Source organism: Panthera leo, chromosome D1 (assembly GCF_018350215.1).
Source record: "Panthera leo isolate Ple1 chromosome D1, P.leo_Ple1_pat1.1, whole genome shotgun sequence".
NCBI lineage: Eukaryota > Metazoa > Chordata > Mammalia > Carnivora > Felidae > Panthera > Panthera leo.
Genome location: NC_056688.1, coordinates 9,777,591 through 9,793,906, shown reverse-complemented (window position 1 = coordinate 9,793,906; position 16,316 = coordinate 9,777,591).

Here is a 16,316-nt window from a genome sequence, read left to right as displayed (position 1 = left end):
CTTTGTATCCTTTTCTCGTCTGTTTTTGTAGAAATCCCTCCACCTTTTGAGGTCTCTGAGGAATCATTCTGATAGCAGCAGGGTCGCTTACAGACACACAGAATGTCAGCGTTTGAAAAGACACTAGAGATCACTTAACCCAGGGATTTGGAGCCTCTCATGGGCTTCAGTCTCAGCCCGCCTAAAATGTATGCGAATGTTTGCTTTCTGGAGATGGTCTGTGGGGAGATGGGACCGTAGCTTTTGTCGGATTCGCAAACGTGTTGGTGACCCTGAAAAGGTTAAGAAATACCTGTCTAATCCAATTTCTTTTCAGATGATGAATCAAGCCCCAAAGAATGAAGGGAATTGCCAGGGTCATGCAGATCATGGTAGAATTAGGATTGCAAATCACCGCACACCAGTCTTCCATGTGGCGGCCCAAGGAAACAGGAACAGTGTTCTTGTAATATTTTGAAATATATTACATGGCGCCAGATCTTGCTTTCTAAATGCCAATCGCTACGAAAAGGAACCAGACTCTGAAGAAATGGCTGATTCGAGGTCAGAAAGATGGAAAGTATAAAATGTCCTTGAAGGTCTTGTGCCAGGGAGCAAGATTTTCGAAGAATGGTGAGCACACATCAAAAGGAAACGAGCCGGTTTGACGCTAACTCCACTTACCAAGACTGGGACAATTAGAGCACCATGAATGAATAATGATAAAAATGAAATTCATTGTGTCATAATTCAAAAAAGAATACACAAGTGCATTTTTAAACTGTTAAATAAATATAAAGGTGGGGGGAGAAATAACTTTTTGACAGTTCATGCACTGGAAGAAATGGTAGGAAATCACCATTTTGCAACCATTATAATAATAATTGATTCAGATACGGAATTCTCAATAGATTTAAAAATTATAAAATAGATGTTAAAATCCCTGAGACAGGATATTTACACACTTTCAAAGTATCCTCAGGTTTCTTATTCATTACAAAGTGACAAAATGGCACCTTTACAGTGGAGAAATCTGATAGACAACACCCTAATAATCAAAGTTAACGTCACCACTTATGGGATAAAAATGACATGATGTGCCTTCTGATGTGAGATACTGACAAGGATACAGTGTCTCTTATATAGTATCTCACTCAAAAATCCATGTTCTGAATCTAATCACAATGAAACAATTAGAAAAATGCAAATTAAGATAGTCTACTCATCCATTGGCCTATACTAAAAAAAAAAAAAAAAAAAAGTCAGTGTCATGAATGATAAAGGCTGAAAACCCATTATAGTTTTAAGTAAAGAGACTTGTCACTAAAGCCAACATGTAATTTTGAATTGTAAGAAACGTGCTATAAAGGAATATTTTCAGGACAATTGTTCAAATTTGAATATGGATTGTATAATAGATAATAGTTTTGTTTAAATGTTAATTAAGCCTTTTGAATTTTGTAATTGTGGTTATGAAATAGAGTGCCCTTATTAAGAGACACACACTGGAGTATTTTTGCTATTGTAACTTACTCTCAAATGGTTTAGCAAAGATAGATCATGTGGCAAAATGTTCAACTGATAAATCTAGATAAGGGGTTTATGGTAGATATTGTATTGTTCTTGCAGCTTCTGTTTTAGTTTTTAAATGAAAATTTAATGTGTATATGTATACATTTTATATTATTAATATTCTTCATGTAGGATCAGTTGGTTCTTGGGCCTGCCACCCGCTGTTTTTCTGTCCTTCAATAAGGTATTGTGCATGCAATACCTTATTCCACTGTGAATTATGTTGTTTGCAAAAGTGAGAAGGAAGGTTGTCAGACAGGTTTCTGGATTGAGGAGAGTAGTATGAGGGTTTTTATCACTATACCAGGAGCCCACATCCATACCGTGGTTCAAAAAGAGTTCCTATATACATTTTGCCAGTTAGAGTAATGTGTTATAAATGCTCTGGGGTTGGGTTCCTTTGGGAACCTGATGCAAAGCTATTTACATAAGAACCCCAAAATGCAAATAGAGACCCATCTAAAGCTAACAACCTCTGCCTTTAAAGTACATCTTTTGAACAGAAATTAAGAGTCTTCTCCATCAGATTATTTTAATCAGATAACCAGGCCAACCACTTCCTTGCAGAGTCTGGAAATAGGACTCGATTTGGGGCTGGAAAGAGGAGGAGGAGATGGCAGGGAGTACCAACAGGTTTTTGGCAAATGAGAGATCAGTGCGAGGATGCTGAGTGTCTGGAGGTCAGAGGAAGAGAAGCCATGGATAGGAGAGAAGTAGGAGGAGCTGTGCCAAAAATAAACCTTGCCCCCTTGGAAATGCAGCAGGTGCACCACTGAAAATTACGGTAGGCTGTAAATAGAACCCTGGACAGACTATGTGGACTAAGAGTATTGCAATCTTGGAATCTGTGATTCAGCTCAGTTTCCTCAGTCCAAGAGATCTACTTTTCCCTCTGCAGTTCTTTCCCTAAGTGTCTCTTATGTGCTTTTGCGTCAAATGACAGCTATATACGTTTTAGAAATTATTAATATTATCCAACTCTTGTTTTCCTCTCCTCTTTCTCTCTCCCCCTTTTCCCTCTCCTCTTTTTTTCTCCCCAAACACACACACCACCACCACCACCAATCAGGAAAAAGAAAGTAAGATAAAAGGGAAAAAAGGAGACAAGAGAGGTTTCATACAATTCCCATAGTTTTTCATCTCCAGTTTTATTATCAATGAGGGAGAGCACTCTGGATACCAGATTTCCTACTTGCTTGACCTTTAAAATGCAATATACCCAGTTAATGCTGTGAATCCATTATATTTGCCATTGAGTTAGTAAACAGATGTTAAGATAACATGCCAAAAGGCAAAAGCATGTATATATATAAACAATTAAGAAAGATGATGAGAAGCTGAGATAAGAATGAATTCTAGAACATACTGAACTTAGAACAAAAATGTGGAGAGGAGTTAGCAAAGAGTTAACGCAAGAGTGATTTGAAATGTGAGGGGAAACTTCATGGTTCACAGTGCTGTACGTATTTTGCTGAAACTGATAGTCTGTGAACTTGAAAAACAAGATATGTGCCATGTTTCCTTGATCGTGAACAACATCTGCATTTTTACTGTTTTATTGTTTTAGGACAGAATAAAAGTCAACATAGCAGGCAGCTCAGGACTGAATTCAGATTTAGTTCAAAACTGAAACCTGGTGGAGACTTTATTGGAGGACTTTGCTTAGAAAAAAGAGATTACAAAGCTAAAACGAATGCTTTTCTTTTTATATTACACAAGGAAGAATGTACATGAGAAAGTCCCAATCACTCACCTGTGCCAATTAAAATAGCTTCTGATGCTTATAAAATACAGGTATTCCCCAAATATGCATCGATCTGTCAAGTTAATGAACATGTGGGTGCCACTGTGTTTAAGAAACGATTATGAAAATAAAACTAGAGGATGGACGCTATTTAAACAAGGCTTTCTTTGGTTCTTTTAAAGGATGGGGAGCCATGTTCTGGCTTCAATTTTTCAAGTTTAGTTTTAGCTGTGATGGATCTTCTCTAAATGAAAAACATGGGATTCTCCCTAAACTTTGAAAATAATTTGAAAATTTTTCTATCTCCTCCCAGACAACAGGTTTTCTTAGGATCCTAAATTTGAAAGGGATCTCAGAGTATCATAGGGAGTCTATCTTCCCTTCTGATACAGAAATCTCTAGACACTTGACAGATGATGTCAACCAATGGTTTCCTGCTTCATGCTTCATTACATGTCTCACATGTAATCTATGTGCAACAGTTCATTTCCGTAGAAAATATGCCCTCATGTTAGCTTCAAAGCTGCTTCTGACTTATATCCAGTTTTAGTTCTTTTACCTGGTACAAGACTTTACAAGCAGACACACACCTACCATCATGTTCTTTCTTCGGGGGTCCAAGCAAAACATTCCCAAATTCACTGTCTACTTAATTATGTTTCTAGCCCACTACCCTTCCTTCTTGTGCTTCTCTGGACTCTGGTTTGTCGGTGTCTCTTAAACTATTATTTCCCAAACTGAATACAGTAGCCGAGGTATAGTCTAAGCAGTGTAGAATATTGGCCTGTCTCTCCTTTGATCCAGACGCTGTACTCATACTAGTTCAGCCAAAGATAGTGCAATTTTTCTTTTTAGCAGCTACAGCCCAGAGTTAAGATTAAGGCCAACTGAAATTTCTTGGTCTTTTAAAAATTTTTTTAATGTTTATTTTTTAGAGAGAGAGACAGAGCATAAGTGGGGAGGGACAGAGAAAGAGAGGGAGACACAGAATCTGAAGCAGGTTCCAGGCTCTGAGCTGTCAGCACAGAGCCCGACATGGGGCTCAAACTCATGAGCTGGGAGATCATAACCTGAGTCAAAGTCAGACGTTTAACCAACTGAGCCACCAGGACGCCCCTCTGGGTCTTTTAAAGTAACAATTATTATTACCATTTTCTCGGACAACTGATTTTTCAAAAATATCAATAGAAAATTTTATAGTTAAAATGTCATCTTGTTGGTTTTGCCCATTGTTCCAGCTAATTGAATCGTTTGGATTCTTCACTCTCATGTCTATCCTATTACCTAATCTTAGTTTTTGGAGCCATCTGCCAATTCCACCAGCGTGCCTACTAGATCTTTATTGCAGTAATTATTCTTTGCAATGCTACTCCTACTACAAGTGTGTGGCTCACAGTAGGTTCATAACTGGTATGGTAAACCAGTAAACAGGGAACAGCCTGGACCAGAGTCTTAGAGGTGACCACTTGATATCTTCCAGTTTGACTTCCAACAGTTTACTGGTCAACATCCATTTTATTTGATTTCTCATACAACCATGAGTTCCAGGAAGTTTCCATGTCCATGCTGCTGGGATAAGATGCTAAAGAGGGTCGTCAACGTTCTAATATCATTGTTTCTAAGTATAAGCTACTCAATTCTCAGTTACTTTCTATTTAGTTCATTATATGCTGTTAGTCAAGTGTTTTACCAATCTTCCCTAACCCCACTAGGGCATGAGCTTCTTTGAGGGGAAGGATAGTATCTCAGTCATTTTTGAAATTCCTAAACTCTTAAGCAGAACTCAACAAATGCAGTTTAGTTTGACATTTATTGCATTCATGTGGTAGGCACCATAGCAGAAACTACGGATGCAAACATGAGTAAGGCACTGTCCCTATCCTTGGGAATTTTATGCCTTGGAGTGGGAGCTCTAAAATCTGAGCGCTTAAGTGTGAATCATGGCTCTGCTCCTTACTAGCTGGTGACCTTGCAAAAGTTGCTCAACCTTTCTCTGCCTCAGTTTGTTATCTGTTAAATAATGCTAATAACGGTGCCTACCGTAGACACATAAAAAAAATACCGAAAATTTAACGTGGTGAGAGCCGAGAGATGAAGTTTGTACAGACAGCTCAAATGAGAGGCAATTAGCTCAATTTAACGGTTTGCAGGGAAGGCTTCCAAAAGATGAAACTTGAGCAGAGTTGTGAAGTCTTAGTAAGACTTTGCCAGGTGGGAAATCCTTGGGTGAGCATATGAAGAAGAAACATCATGAGCAATGGTCCTGAAGGTGTGAAGAGGCATGATGTGTTCAGATAACTGCCATCAACTGTGAACTTTGAACCTCAGTGATGAGAGTGTCCACAGATAAAGCGAAAAGATAGGAGACCAGGTCATGGAGGGCTCCCTCTTCTCCTTCCCTCCAGATTGCTATTCCTAAACCCTTCCAAAAAGAAATTCTGAAGTTGCAACTGGTAGGAAGCTGCTAGAGCAATGGATGCCAACTGTAGCTGTGATGAACTGTGAGGGATGAAGAAGAGAGATATTGAAGATTGCTACCAGGTTTTCGGAGAGCTTACCATGTGCTATTTACTCTGCTGGACACTGAACATACAAAGGTGGATAAAATATGAACCCAGTCCTCAAAGAGATATCATCTATTTCATTCAGATATTTAGTCCTTATTTCTCGAAAAAAATATATATAGATAGAGATATTGTGAAGACTATTTAATAATTTGCAGATACCAATATATAATGTCTGTGTACTAGAACAGAATGAGTTGTGCTAGGAGTCATGTGTTCTGCAATGCCATTTACATGCTCTGGATATTTAATTCTGGAGCTCAGTCTAGAGAGCTAGGTGGAAAATTTGGAGATTGTACCATGAAATCAAGGATGTGGAGGGTATCATGCAATGGGAATATCAAGAGTCAAGGAGAAGACATGGCAGCTACTTATTGCATTCTGCTGGTCTAGGAACAGGTTACTCACAGCTCAGAAGGATCCGCCCACAGATTCATGGGAGGCCTGGTTTTGAGTTTTTACCATTATGACTCATTACTGAAGTCAAGAAACCTTACAAGTAAGTAAAGAGTCATTCTTTTCTCATCTTCAGTCTTGGGAAGTTTGTTATATTGTAAAAAGTGGAATCTTATTAGCTAATTTACTAGTAGATTAATTTTTTGTTGGGTTTTTTTTGGCTTTATATTTTGGGAGCAAAGCCTATGTACATTTCAGTTTTTTAATATAATTGTCCATCCAATTTTGGTGACTATTAATTTTAGCCTACTTTTATCAGATCCCTTTAGATTAAGTGTTTATTTAGATTTCTTGTATGTGTAACTACAACAATTATTTTTAAATTTTCACCTATTTTTAGTCTCCAAGACTGAGGAATAGATTTGTTTAGTTCACTAGTTTAAAGATAAAATGCATAGAACAAGCAAAAAAGAAAAAAAATCCCACTACCCCCACCCCACCCCTGCCCTCCAAATAAAAGAGTGAAGGAAAAGACAAAATCTTATTTGTTTACTCACAAGAGTGGGAAAATAAAGAGAAGCATCCCCTCCTTGCCAAGGAGAGGCCATAAAAATGGAAATGGATAGCGATGGGAAAAATACTTTTAGAATCTAGGGATAAAAGAGCTTACAGGAGAAGAAATTCAAGAAGGAGGTAATACTTTCAATCACTGAAAAGATGTCAAGCAAGATAAAGATGAAAAGAATTCATTAAGTTGAGTCATGAAGAAATAATTGATGATTTTTGCACAGAATTTCAGTACTGAGGGCGGAAGCCAAACTTGAGTGGGAAGTGATGAAGAAGAGGGAGTATAGACTGTTCTTTCAAGAAACTGGTCTGTGAAGGAATAAAGATCGACAGGGATGTAGAATCAAGAGAATTTTTTTTTGTTTTTTATTATCTATTTTTGTTTTTTAATTTTTTTGATGTTTGTTTATTTTGAGAGACAGAGATAGGCCATGAACAGGGGAGGGGCAGACACAGAATCTGAAGCAGGCTCCAGACTCTGAGCTGTCAGCACAGAGCCCGATGCGGGACTCGAATCCATGAACCTTGAGATCATGACCTGAGAGGAAGTTGGATGCTTAACCCCCCAGGTGCCCCTGTTTTTGATTTGTTTAACTGGTCGAAACTTAAGGATTTTTGGAAGAGGAGAGGGAGATTGAAATAAAAGTAATGAGAGATCATCTATAAAGGGTAAAGAAATCTAGAACACTTTTCAGTGAGAAGGTGAGATGCCTCCTTTACTATGATGTGGGTGGGGAAGGAAGCAACAGTGCTTTGTCTGCAGGTAAGTGGGTAGTTTGTAGTGCAGGAACTTTGTCCTTGGAATCAGTTTCATCTATAAAAGTAGGAAGCAGGTCATCCACAGAGTGACAGAGTAGAGGATTGGAAACTTTCGATGAAGCATGGAAGTATGCAAAATCTGCTATGAAAATGAGGGGGGAAGTTGATTAGGACACATCGCAAACTTGCTGGGCTATAGGAAGCTCCAAGACGGTCCAAGTGAGGTGGGAGAACCGTGAATTGGTAGAAATACCAATCCAAATGGTCATGGGACTTCTTTTTCTTTTTTAAGTTTATTTATTTTGAGATAGAGAGCACACACACATGAGCAGAGGAGAAGCAAACACAGAGACTCCCAAGCAGGCTCCACGCTGTCAGCACAGAGCCCAATATGGGGCTCAAACTCACAAACCATGAGATCATGACCTGAGCCAAAACCAAGAGTCAGTTGCTGAACCGACTGAGCCACCCAGGCACCCTGGGACTTTGTCTGACAATGTTTGGTAGCCTGGATGTCAGTTGATACAGTGCTAGAATATGCTGGGTGTCAAAGGGTCAAGGAGTAGAGAATTAGGCAAGAAAATTACTGAAAACAAGTACCATGCAGTCTGGATAGAGAAATGCATGAGGGTAAGAAGGGGAGGGGAGACTGGTGGGAAAATGGAGGGCTCAAGGGTTTGGAGATAAAGGAAATGAGAGTGAGGGCATGCAAGACCTTGAGGAGTCATATCTATGCTGGTATGTTTGACTTAGATAATGTTTTAGGTGATAAGATCCAGAGAATATCCTCAAGAATGGGTGATTAAAGAGGGGTGGTCTGCCTCTTTCCCCACTGTATTCCCAGTTACTTAACACAATGCCTGGAACATAATAAGCCTCCAATATTTATTTGCTCAAAAAAAAAAAAAAAAGAATAAAAATGATTTCTTTCCTGCTTTCCAGTATATTATACCAATTTTCCACTTCCCCACATATTTCACTAGTTGGTTATAATTACGGTAAATGTTTGAAAAGAAAAGTACTGCCTGCTATGGGATTGCATAACATGAGGTCCTGATCTAGTATGGTGGTGTAGGGGTCAAGAAATTTCCCTAAGGAAGTGACATTTAAGGTAAGGTCTGAAAAATAAGTAGGAGGAAGCCAGGGGATGAGAAGTGGAGAAAGTTTTACCAGTGAAAGCAAAAAGATTTAGGAGTATCTTGAGGTTGGAAGAAGCTAAAAATGTCACAACTATATAGTTACAATGGCAGCTAGAGGGATGGGCTGAATGTGTAGATTGAGATATTAAATGAAATCCTATATATCCTAAATCATGGAGTAGGTTTTGACCCATTAGACTCGAAATGTGCAAGTTGACTTACAACTACTATTGTTAGCTCATAAGCATAAATACGAATTATTAAAGGGGCACCTGGGTGACTCAATTGGTTAAGTGTCCGACTCTGCATTTTGACTCAGGTGATGATCTCCCGGTTCATGTGAATGAGTCCTGCAATGGGCTCTGCACTGACAGCACCGAGCCTGCTTGGGATTCAATCTCTCCCTCTCTCTCTATTCCCCTCCCCTGCTCTCTCTCTCTCTCTCTCTCTCTTTTGAAAATAAACAAAAATTCTAAGAATTATAATATTACATGGATGTGTGATTCCACACAGTCAAATTTGAAGATCACATTCGCCTAAAATGTCTCCTCCAGCAGCCTGCTACTTCCCTTGTGTAAAGCCAATAAGGAAGAAACCTTTGGATTAAACAAAACAGATGCAATGCCTTCGCAAAACCACTATTAAAATTCACTTTGGTTACCTGGAGAGAAAGTCTCTAGGCCTTCCTCTCCACTATTCTCATTTTTTTCCATTAGTTTCATGATTGGGTTAATTAGGTATTTGCATAGGGAAAAGAGAAGCATCAGTTAATGAAATGAGGAGAAGGCAAGGAATAGCAGAGGCCTCTGTCTGATGATGGGGATGAGAAGCTCACGTAGGTAAGTGTTGTAAAGGAGATTCTGAATCTTGCGCTGTCCTGGTGCAGCAAAAGTCCCAAAGGATATTTGTTTCACAATTTGTATAGTATAAACCTGAATAAAACTCAAAGTTAGCCAAGATAGAAATTACCATAGGATGGGTGCTGACCCCAAGGTCAATCTTGGGGGAACTGTGTAGTACTTAAATGGGTTATCTCTTCATTTGACGGGCCCCCAAATGTGGGGCAACAATCAGGTGGAAGCCTGTGACACGGAAGGTCAAAGAATTCACCTGAGGCAGAACAAGAAGATAGAAATTTACTGAATACACTGCAAGAGGGCTGCAGGAAGGGCAACAGAGGAGAGGCTGTCTGCCATGAGGCAGTGGGAGGGGATGCTTTTAAGGAGGGAAAGTGAGGAGGAATGGTGACATATGGAATTTTCCCTTCTCTGGTAACTGTGTCTAGTTTTAGGTAGCCCATTGGTCATTTAGAGCCTATGGCTATTTCTGGTTGGGCTGTCTGATTCAGCCAGGTGGGTAGCCTGTATTCAGCGAGGTGGTCAATGTGGCCCTTTCTGCATTCCATTGCTCAAGCCTGTTTGTCTAAAAGCAGCCTCCATAAACTGTAGAGGAAAATCATCATGAAAGTAGGAAATAATGGGGGGATAAAACAGAAAAAATCCCCAGGCACAGAGAAGCCTGGTGTGTGTGTGCACATGTATGTGCACTCATGTATGTATCTGTGTGTACATCTGAAGCTTGGGGCAAGACCCTTCTGTGGAATTAGCACCAGGGGCTCAGATTGCTGGTTTAAGTGGCATCAGAACCAGAAGCCAGAGTGTGGAAATCTGGTGGGGATTGACTGACCTTGAGCATTTACTGAACACTCCAGAATAATCTCCTCTGTCCCCAAGGGCTGGCGAATTATAATCTAAGTGTACCTTCTCCTTTATGTTTTTAATGTTTATTTTTTGACAGAGAGAGCAAGAGAGAGAGAGAGAGAGAGCGAGCGAGCGAGAGAGCAGGGGAGGGGTAGATAGAGAGAGGGAGACACAGAGTCTGAAGCAGTCTCTAGGCTCTGAGCTGTCAGTACAGAGCCCAATGCAGGGCTCAAACTCACAAACTGTGAGATCATAACCTGAGCCAAAGTCAAGAGTCAGACGCTTAACTAACTGAGCCACCCAGGCACCCCTAAGAGTACCTCCCCTTAAGGCTGCTTCTCCTTGAGGGTTGGAGGGTAGAGTGGGCCTAAAAATAGGACCGGGACCTGAAGAGTTGCTTGATGGCATGATACCCAGACACAGCAATTAATGATGGTACTCTGGTGTTTGGAGTTCTCTCCCCTGGGGTTATCCCTTCCCCTCTCCTTGATCTCACTGGATGTTGACACAGACTGGGATTTGCCCTTTGGTCTTTTCCCACACCAAATGCTCAGACAGAGTAGCTGATACCATCAGAGAAATATATGCTCACAGGCCAAAGTAATGAGACATTAGGAGCATAACTACTTCAAAAGAAAACAACAGCCTGCATTACAGATGCCACCAGAAGCAAATATGTTAAATCCAATGCCTGACAAATATAAAACAAACATAATAAATAATCAGTAAGAGAATCATTGAAATCAAGAGGAAATACCAGGCATGAAAAAAATAGGAGAAATAACATAACCTTTCAGATAGAATACACATGGCTGAACAACAAGTTAGTGAGCTGGAAGATCAGATTAAGAAGCTCTTCTAGAAGGAAGCAGGGAAGAACATATAAAACACAAGAGATAAAGAAGATTGAATTACAATGCAAACTTCAAACTTACAGATAAGAGGAGTGTCAAAAGGTTGTAGCCGGTTACAGGGGTGCAAGAACATCTGATTCTGAGGGTACAAAGCAGACCAAGTTTGACAATTCTCCACAGACAAACTCCAAAGGCGGTGAAACAAGAAAGGACTTTATTTCAGTGAGGCCAACAACAGGAAGACAGCGAACTAGTCTCAAAGACTGTCTCCCAAGTGCTGAAGACACTTCAAGGTTTACATAAGGAAAACACAAGTTGGTGAGTATATGTCAGTGGGCAAAGTCAGGTGGATCATTGTCTTGGGATCAATCATCGCAGGAGTGGGAGGGCTTGGTGGCTCAGGGAGGGCCTTATTGGTTGAGGTTCCCATCAGGAGATGCTCTACCTGCAGGGTCTCTTTCTGGGTTAAGAGACAAGCTGAAAAGAAGAACTTAATGAATTGTAAAGTTTGAGGTCAAAATGGAGGTAGTTGAAGTCCTCTTTCAAGGAGAGAAAAAGTGGAGAAGAAATATTTGAAGAAAACAAATTTCCCAGAATTAAAGTTTCAAGACTTTCTATTTATGAAGTACCAAACAAGAGTGATAAGGAGAAACTTACCCTGGTATTATTATAATAAAATCAAAGCTTTTACAGGCAAAGATAAAATTCTAAAAGTTTCTAGAGAGACAGAGAGAGAGAGCAGATCAACTGTAATGGAACAAGAATCATCAGGATCTCAGACTTTAGGAGAGCAACAAGAAGACAATGGTAATATTTTTAAAGTATTGGAAAGACAAAAGAGTTTTGAGCCTAACTTTATACCCAGCCAAATTGTCATTCAAATATTTGGGTATAATAAAATTATTTTCAGGTATATAAAGCCTCAGGAGGGTTGTCATACAAAGACCCATATTGAAAACACTATTGGAATAAGGAAGCAATTTGTGTAAAATTGTAATGTTTATTTTAGGGGGCGGGGGGAGACAGAGGGAGTGGGAGAGGGAGGAGACTGAGTGGTGGAGGGGCAAAGAGAGAGGGAGACACAAAATCCAAAGCAGGTTCCAGGCTCTGAGCTGTCAGCAAAGAGCCTGATGCAGGGCTCAAACTCACAAACCATGAGATCATGACCTGAGCCAAAGTTGGACATTAACCAACTGAGCCACCCAGGTGCCCCAGGAAGCAAATTTAAGAGATGCTGCTAGAGATGCATGGAGTAAAGATAATCCAATACCCAAATCCAATTTGGTGTTGTTTTTCAAAAATTAGCCAAGACTGAGGAATAGGAAACAAAGTTTGTCTACAATAGCCTAGACTTAAATTCTACACACTATTAAGAAGTAGTGTCTTTAAACGTTTTTTAAAAATTTTTTCATGTTTATTTATTTTTGAGAGACAGAGCACAAGCGGGGAAGGGGCAGAGAGAGAGAGAGAGAGGGAGACACAGAATCTGAAACAGCCTCCAGGCTCTGAGCTGTCAGCACAGAGCCTGACGTGGGGCTCGAGCTCATGAACTGAACCATGAGATCATGACCTGAACCAAAGTCGGACACTCAACTGACTGAGCCTTCCAGGCACTACTACGTTAAACCTCTTTAAGGTAGGGTGAGTAAAACAATAAATTTAAAGAAAGTAGTAGGGAATAGAGAAGAATAGCCAAAATGAATGAATTAGAAAGTAAAAATACAATACAGAAGATCAACAGAACCAAAATTTGATTTTTTGAAAAACACTAATAAAATAGACAAGCCTGTGGCAAGACTGCTCAAGAAAAAGAAGAAAAACAATTATTAAAAGACTAGTATTTTCTTACCATCTTTTTTTTTTTTTTAAGTTTTATTCATTTATTTTGAAAGAGCATAAGTGGGGGAGGGACAGAGAGAGAGAGACAGAGAGAGAGAGAGAGAGAGAGAGAGAGAGAGAAAGAATGAATCCCAAGCAGGCTCCCTGTTGTCAATGCAGAGCCCGGCTCGGGGCTTGATCCCATGAACCGTGAGACAACCTGAGCCAAAGTCAAGAGTTGGATGCTTAACCAACTGAGTCACCCAGATGCCCCTCTCTTGTTATCTTCAAATCACAACTTTAAAACTTTAAGAGTCTGAAGTATAAATGAAATTGAGGGCAAAGGTATCCATTGTGTTGTTCATAATATCTCCACACTACACTTTTGAAATAGATGGACAGATTCCTAGAAAAATGTAATCTACCAATTGAATTAAGTCCTTAATAGTGCTACAACTAATAAGAAATTAAGGCTATTTATTTATTATTTAATTTATTTTTGAGAGAGAGACATGGAGTGTGGTGAGCAGGGGAGGGGCAGAGAGAGGGAGACAAAGAATCTGAAGCAGGCTCCAGGCTCTGAGCTGTCAGCACAGATGATCTCACAAGCTGCTAGATCATGACCTGAGCTGAAGTGGATGCTTAACCAACTGAGACGCCCAGGTGCCCCAAGCAATTTAAAAATCCTATCACAAAACATTGAGACTGGTAGTTTTATAGGCAAGTTCTATTAAACTTTTATGAGACATACCATACTAAACTTATTGCAAAGTGTAACAGAGAATGGAAAAAGAGGGGATATTCCCTATCTCATTTATGAAGCCATGTAGTCTTGATCCCCAAGCAAGACAAGGATAATATGAAAAAGGAAAATTCCAGATTATTTTCTTGGGAATATAAGTGTAGAAATCCTAAATAAAACATTTACAAACTAAGTCCCACAGAGTATATAGAATAAGATATGCCATGTAGTGTTTTCTTAAGTACACAAATAAATTTATAGAAAATCTGTAAGTGTTACTTACAACATTAACAGCTTCAAGCACAAAAATAACACAATCATCTTAAAAGATATGGAGAAATATTTCATAGAAATTGAGCATAAATTCATGATAAAAATTCTTAGCAAATCAGAAATTTGCTTAACCTGATGAGAGATAATTATATTATAGCACACATTATACTTCATGGCGAACAGTCGTAGCATTCAATTTAAAATCAGGAATGAGACGGGTGCTGTTTATCAACACTGCTGTTTGACTCTTGTATCATCAGTTTTAACTAGTGCAATAAGACGAGAAAAAGAAGGTAGAGGCATAAGCACTCATAAGAAAACAGACTGTCATGATTTGCTGATGGCATGATTGCTTCAGAGACAATCAAGGCGCCTGGGTGGCTCAGTCTGTTGAGCATCCGACTTCCACTCAGGTCATGATTTCATGGTTCCTGAGTTGGAGCCCTGCATTGGGCTCTGCGCTGACAGCTCAGACTTGGAGCCTGCTTGGGATTCTGGGTCTCCCTCCCTGTCTGCCCCTCCCCCGCTCATACTCCGTCTGTCAAAAAGTAAATAAACATTAAAAATAAATTTTTTAAATAAAAATAAAAAAAAATCAAGGACTCCTGGAGCAAGTAGAAGTAAGAAGAGCATTTAGAAAAGTCAATTAACTCCTGTATGACAAAATAACCATAAAATGTAACAAAAGACACCACATATGACGCATTTGAAAATGTCAGATAAGGGGTGCCTGGGTGGCTCAGTCGGTTAAGCGTCGGACTTGAGCTCAGGTCACGATCTTGCGGTCTGTGAGTTCGAGCCCGGCATTGGGCTCTGGGCTGATGGCTCAGAGCCTGGAGACTGCTTCCGATTCTGTGTCTCCCTCTCTCTCTGCCCCTCCCCCACTCCTGCTCTGTCTCTGTCTCAAAAAATAAACGTTAAAAAAAAAAAAATTAAAAAAAAAAAAAGAAAATGCTAGATAAAAGTTTTTAAGAATATGTGCAGGACCTCCATGAAGAAAATGTAAAACTATTGAGACTTCTACAGAAGTTCTAAGTAAACGAAGAGAAATCCTAGGATATTTCTTGTATCTTCAATGGAGAAAACTTTAAGATTTTAAGTACTTTAATTCTCACATTGGTTTGTAGGCTGAATATAATCCCCCCAAATTTCAATAGGATTTTAATGGAACTTGATCATTTATTCTAAAGTTTATGTGGGAGATTCAAGGGCCAAGAAGTCCAGACATTTCTAAAGAACAAGAGTGGGGAGGAAAGATTTGCTTTACTAGAATAACAGGATTTATTTTGAAGCTGCAGTATAAACATAGTATGGTATTTGCTTAGAAGTAGAAAAATAAACCTTTGGGCAGATGGAAAACTCAGAAACAGAGCCATACATTTATGGAACTTTGATATATGATAGATGTAGTATGGCAGATCAATGGGGAATGGATTTGTAAAAAACGTCTATCTATATGGAATATACAATGTCTAATAAATGGATTTGTAAAAAATGACTATCTATATGGAAAAACTGATATGGATCCATGCCTCATATCATTTGTGAAAAATGAACTCCAGATAAATTAAGGACTTGAATACTAAAAGTCAAATTTTATTAGAAAATATAGATAACTATCTTTCTGACTTTGGGGTGGGGAAGCATTTATGAAAGACGCATGGTAAGCCTCTAACTGTAGAAGATCAATAAATCTGACTATATTAAAATTAAGATCTAAACAGCAAAAGAATCTTACAAAAGGAAAAGAGAAGGCACCAACTGGAAGAAAGTATTTACAACCTAGCCAACCAAGAATTGATAACAAGAATTTATAAAGGTTTCTTCAAATTAATAAGGAAATGACAAACCAATAGAAAATGGGCAAGGAATACAAATAGGAATTTCAGAGGCAAGGATACATAGGATCAGTAAAATCATGAGATGGTCAACTTCATTGACTGGGGAAGGCAAATTAAACCACAATGACATACCAGTTTATACCCATTCGGTGGCGAAATTAAGAAGTATGAGAGTGCCAAGTATCACAGCAAGTGTGAATTGACAGGGTGTCTTATATCAACTCTTAGGATTGTAAATGGGGATGACCACTTTGGGGTTTATCTAAACATTGAACATTTCCTTATGCTATAACTCAGCAATCCTACTTCTAGGTATACACCAGAGAACAATTCTATGTGCCATAGGAGACTAACAAAAACATTCCCAA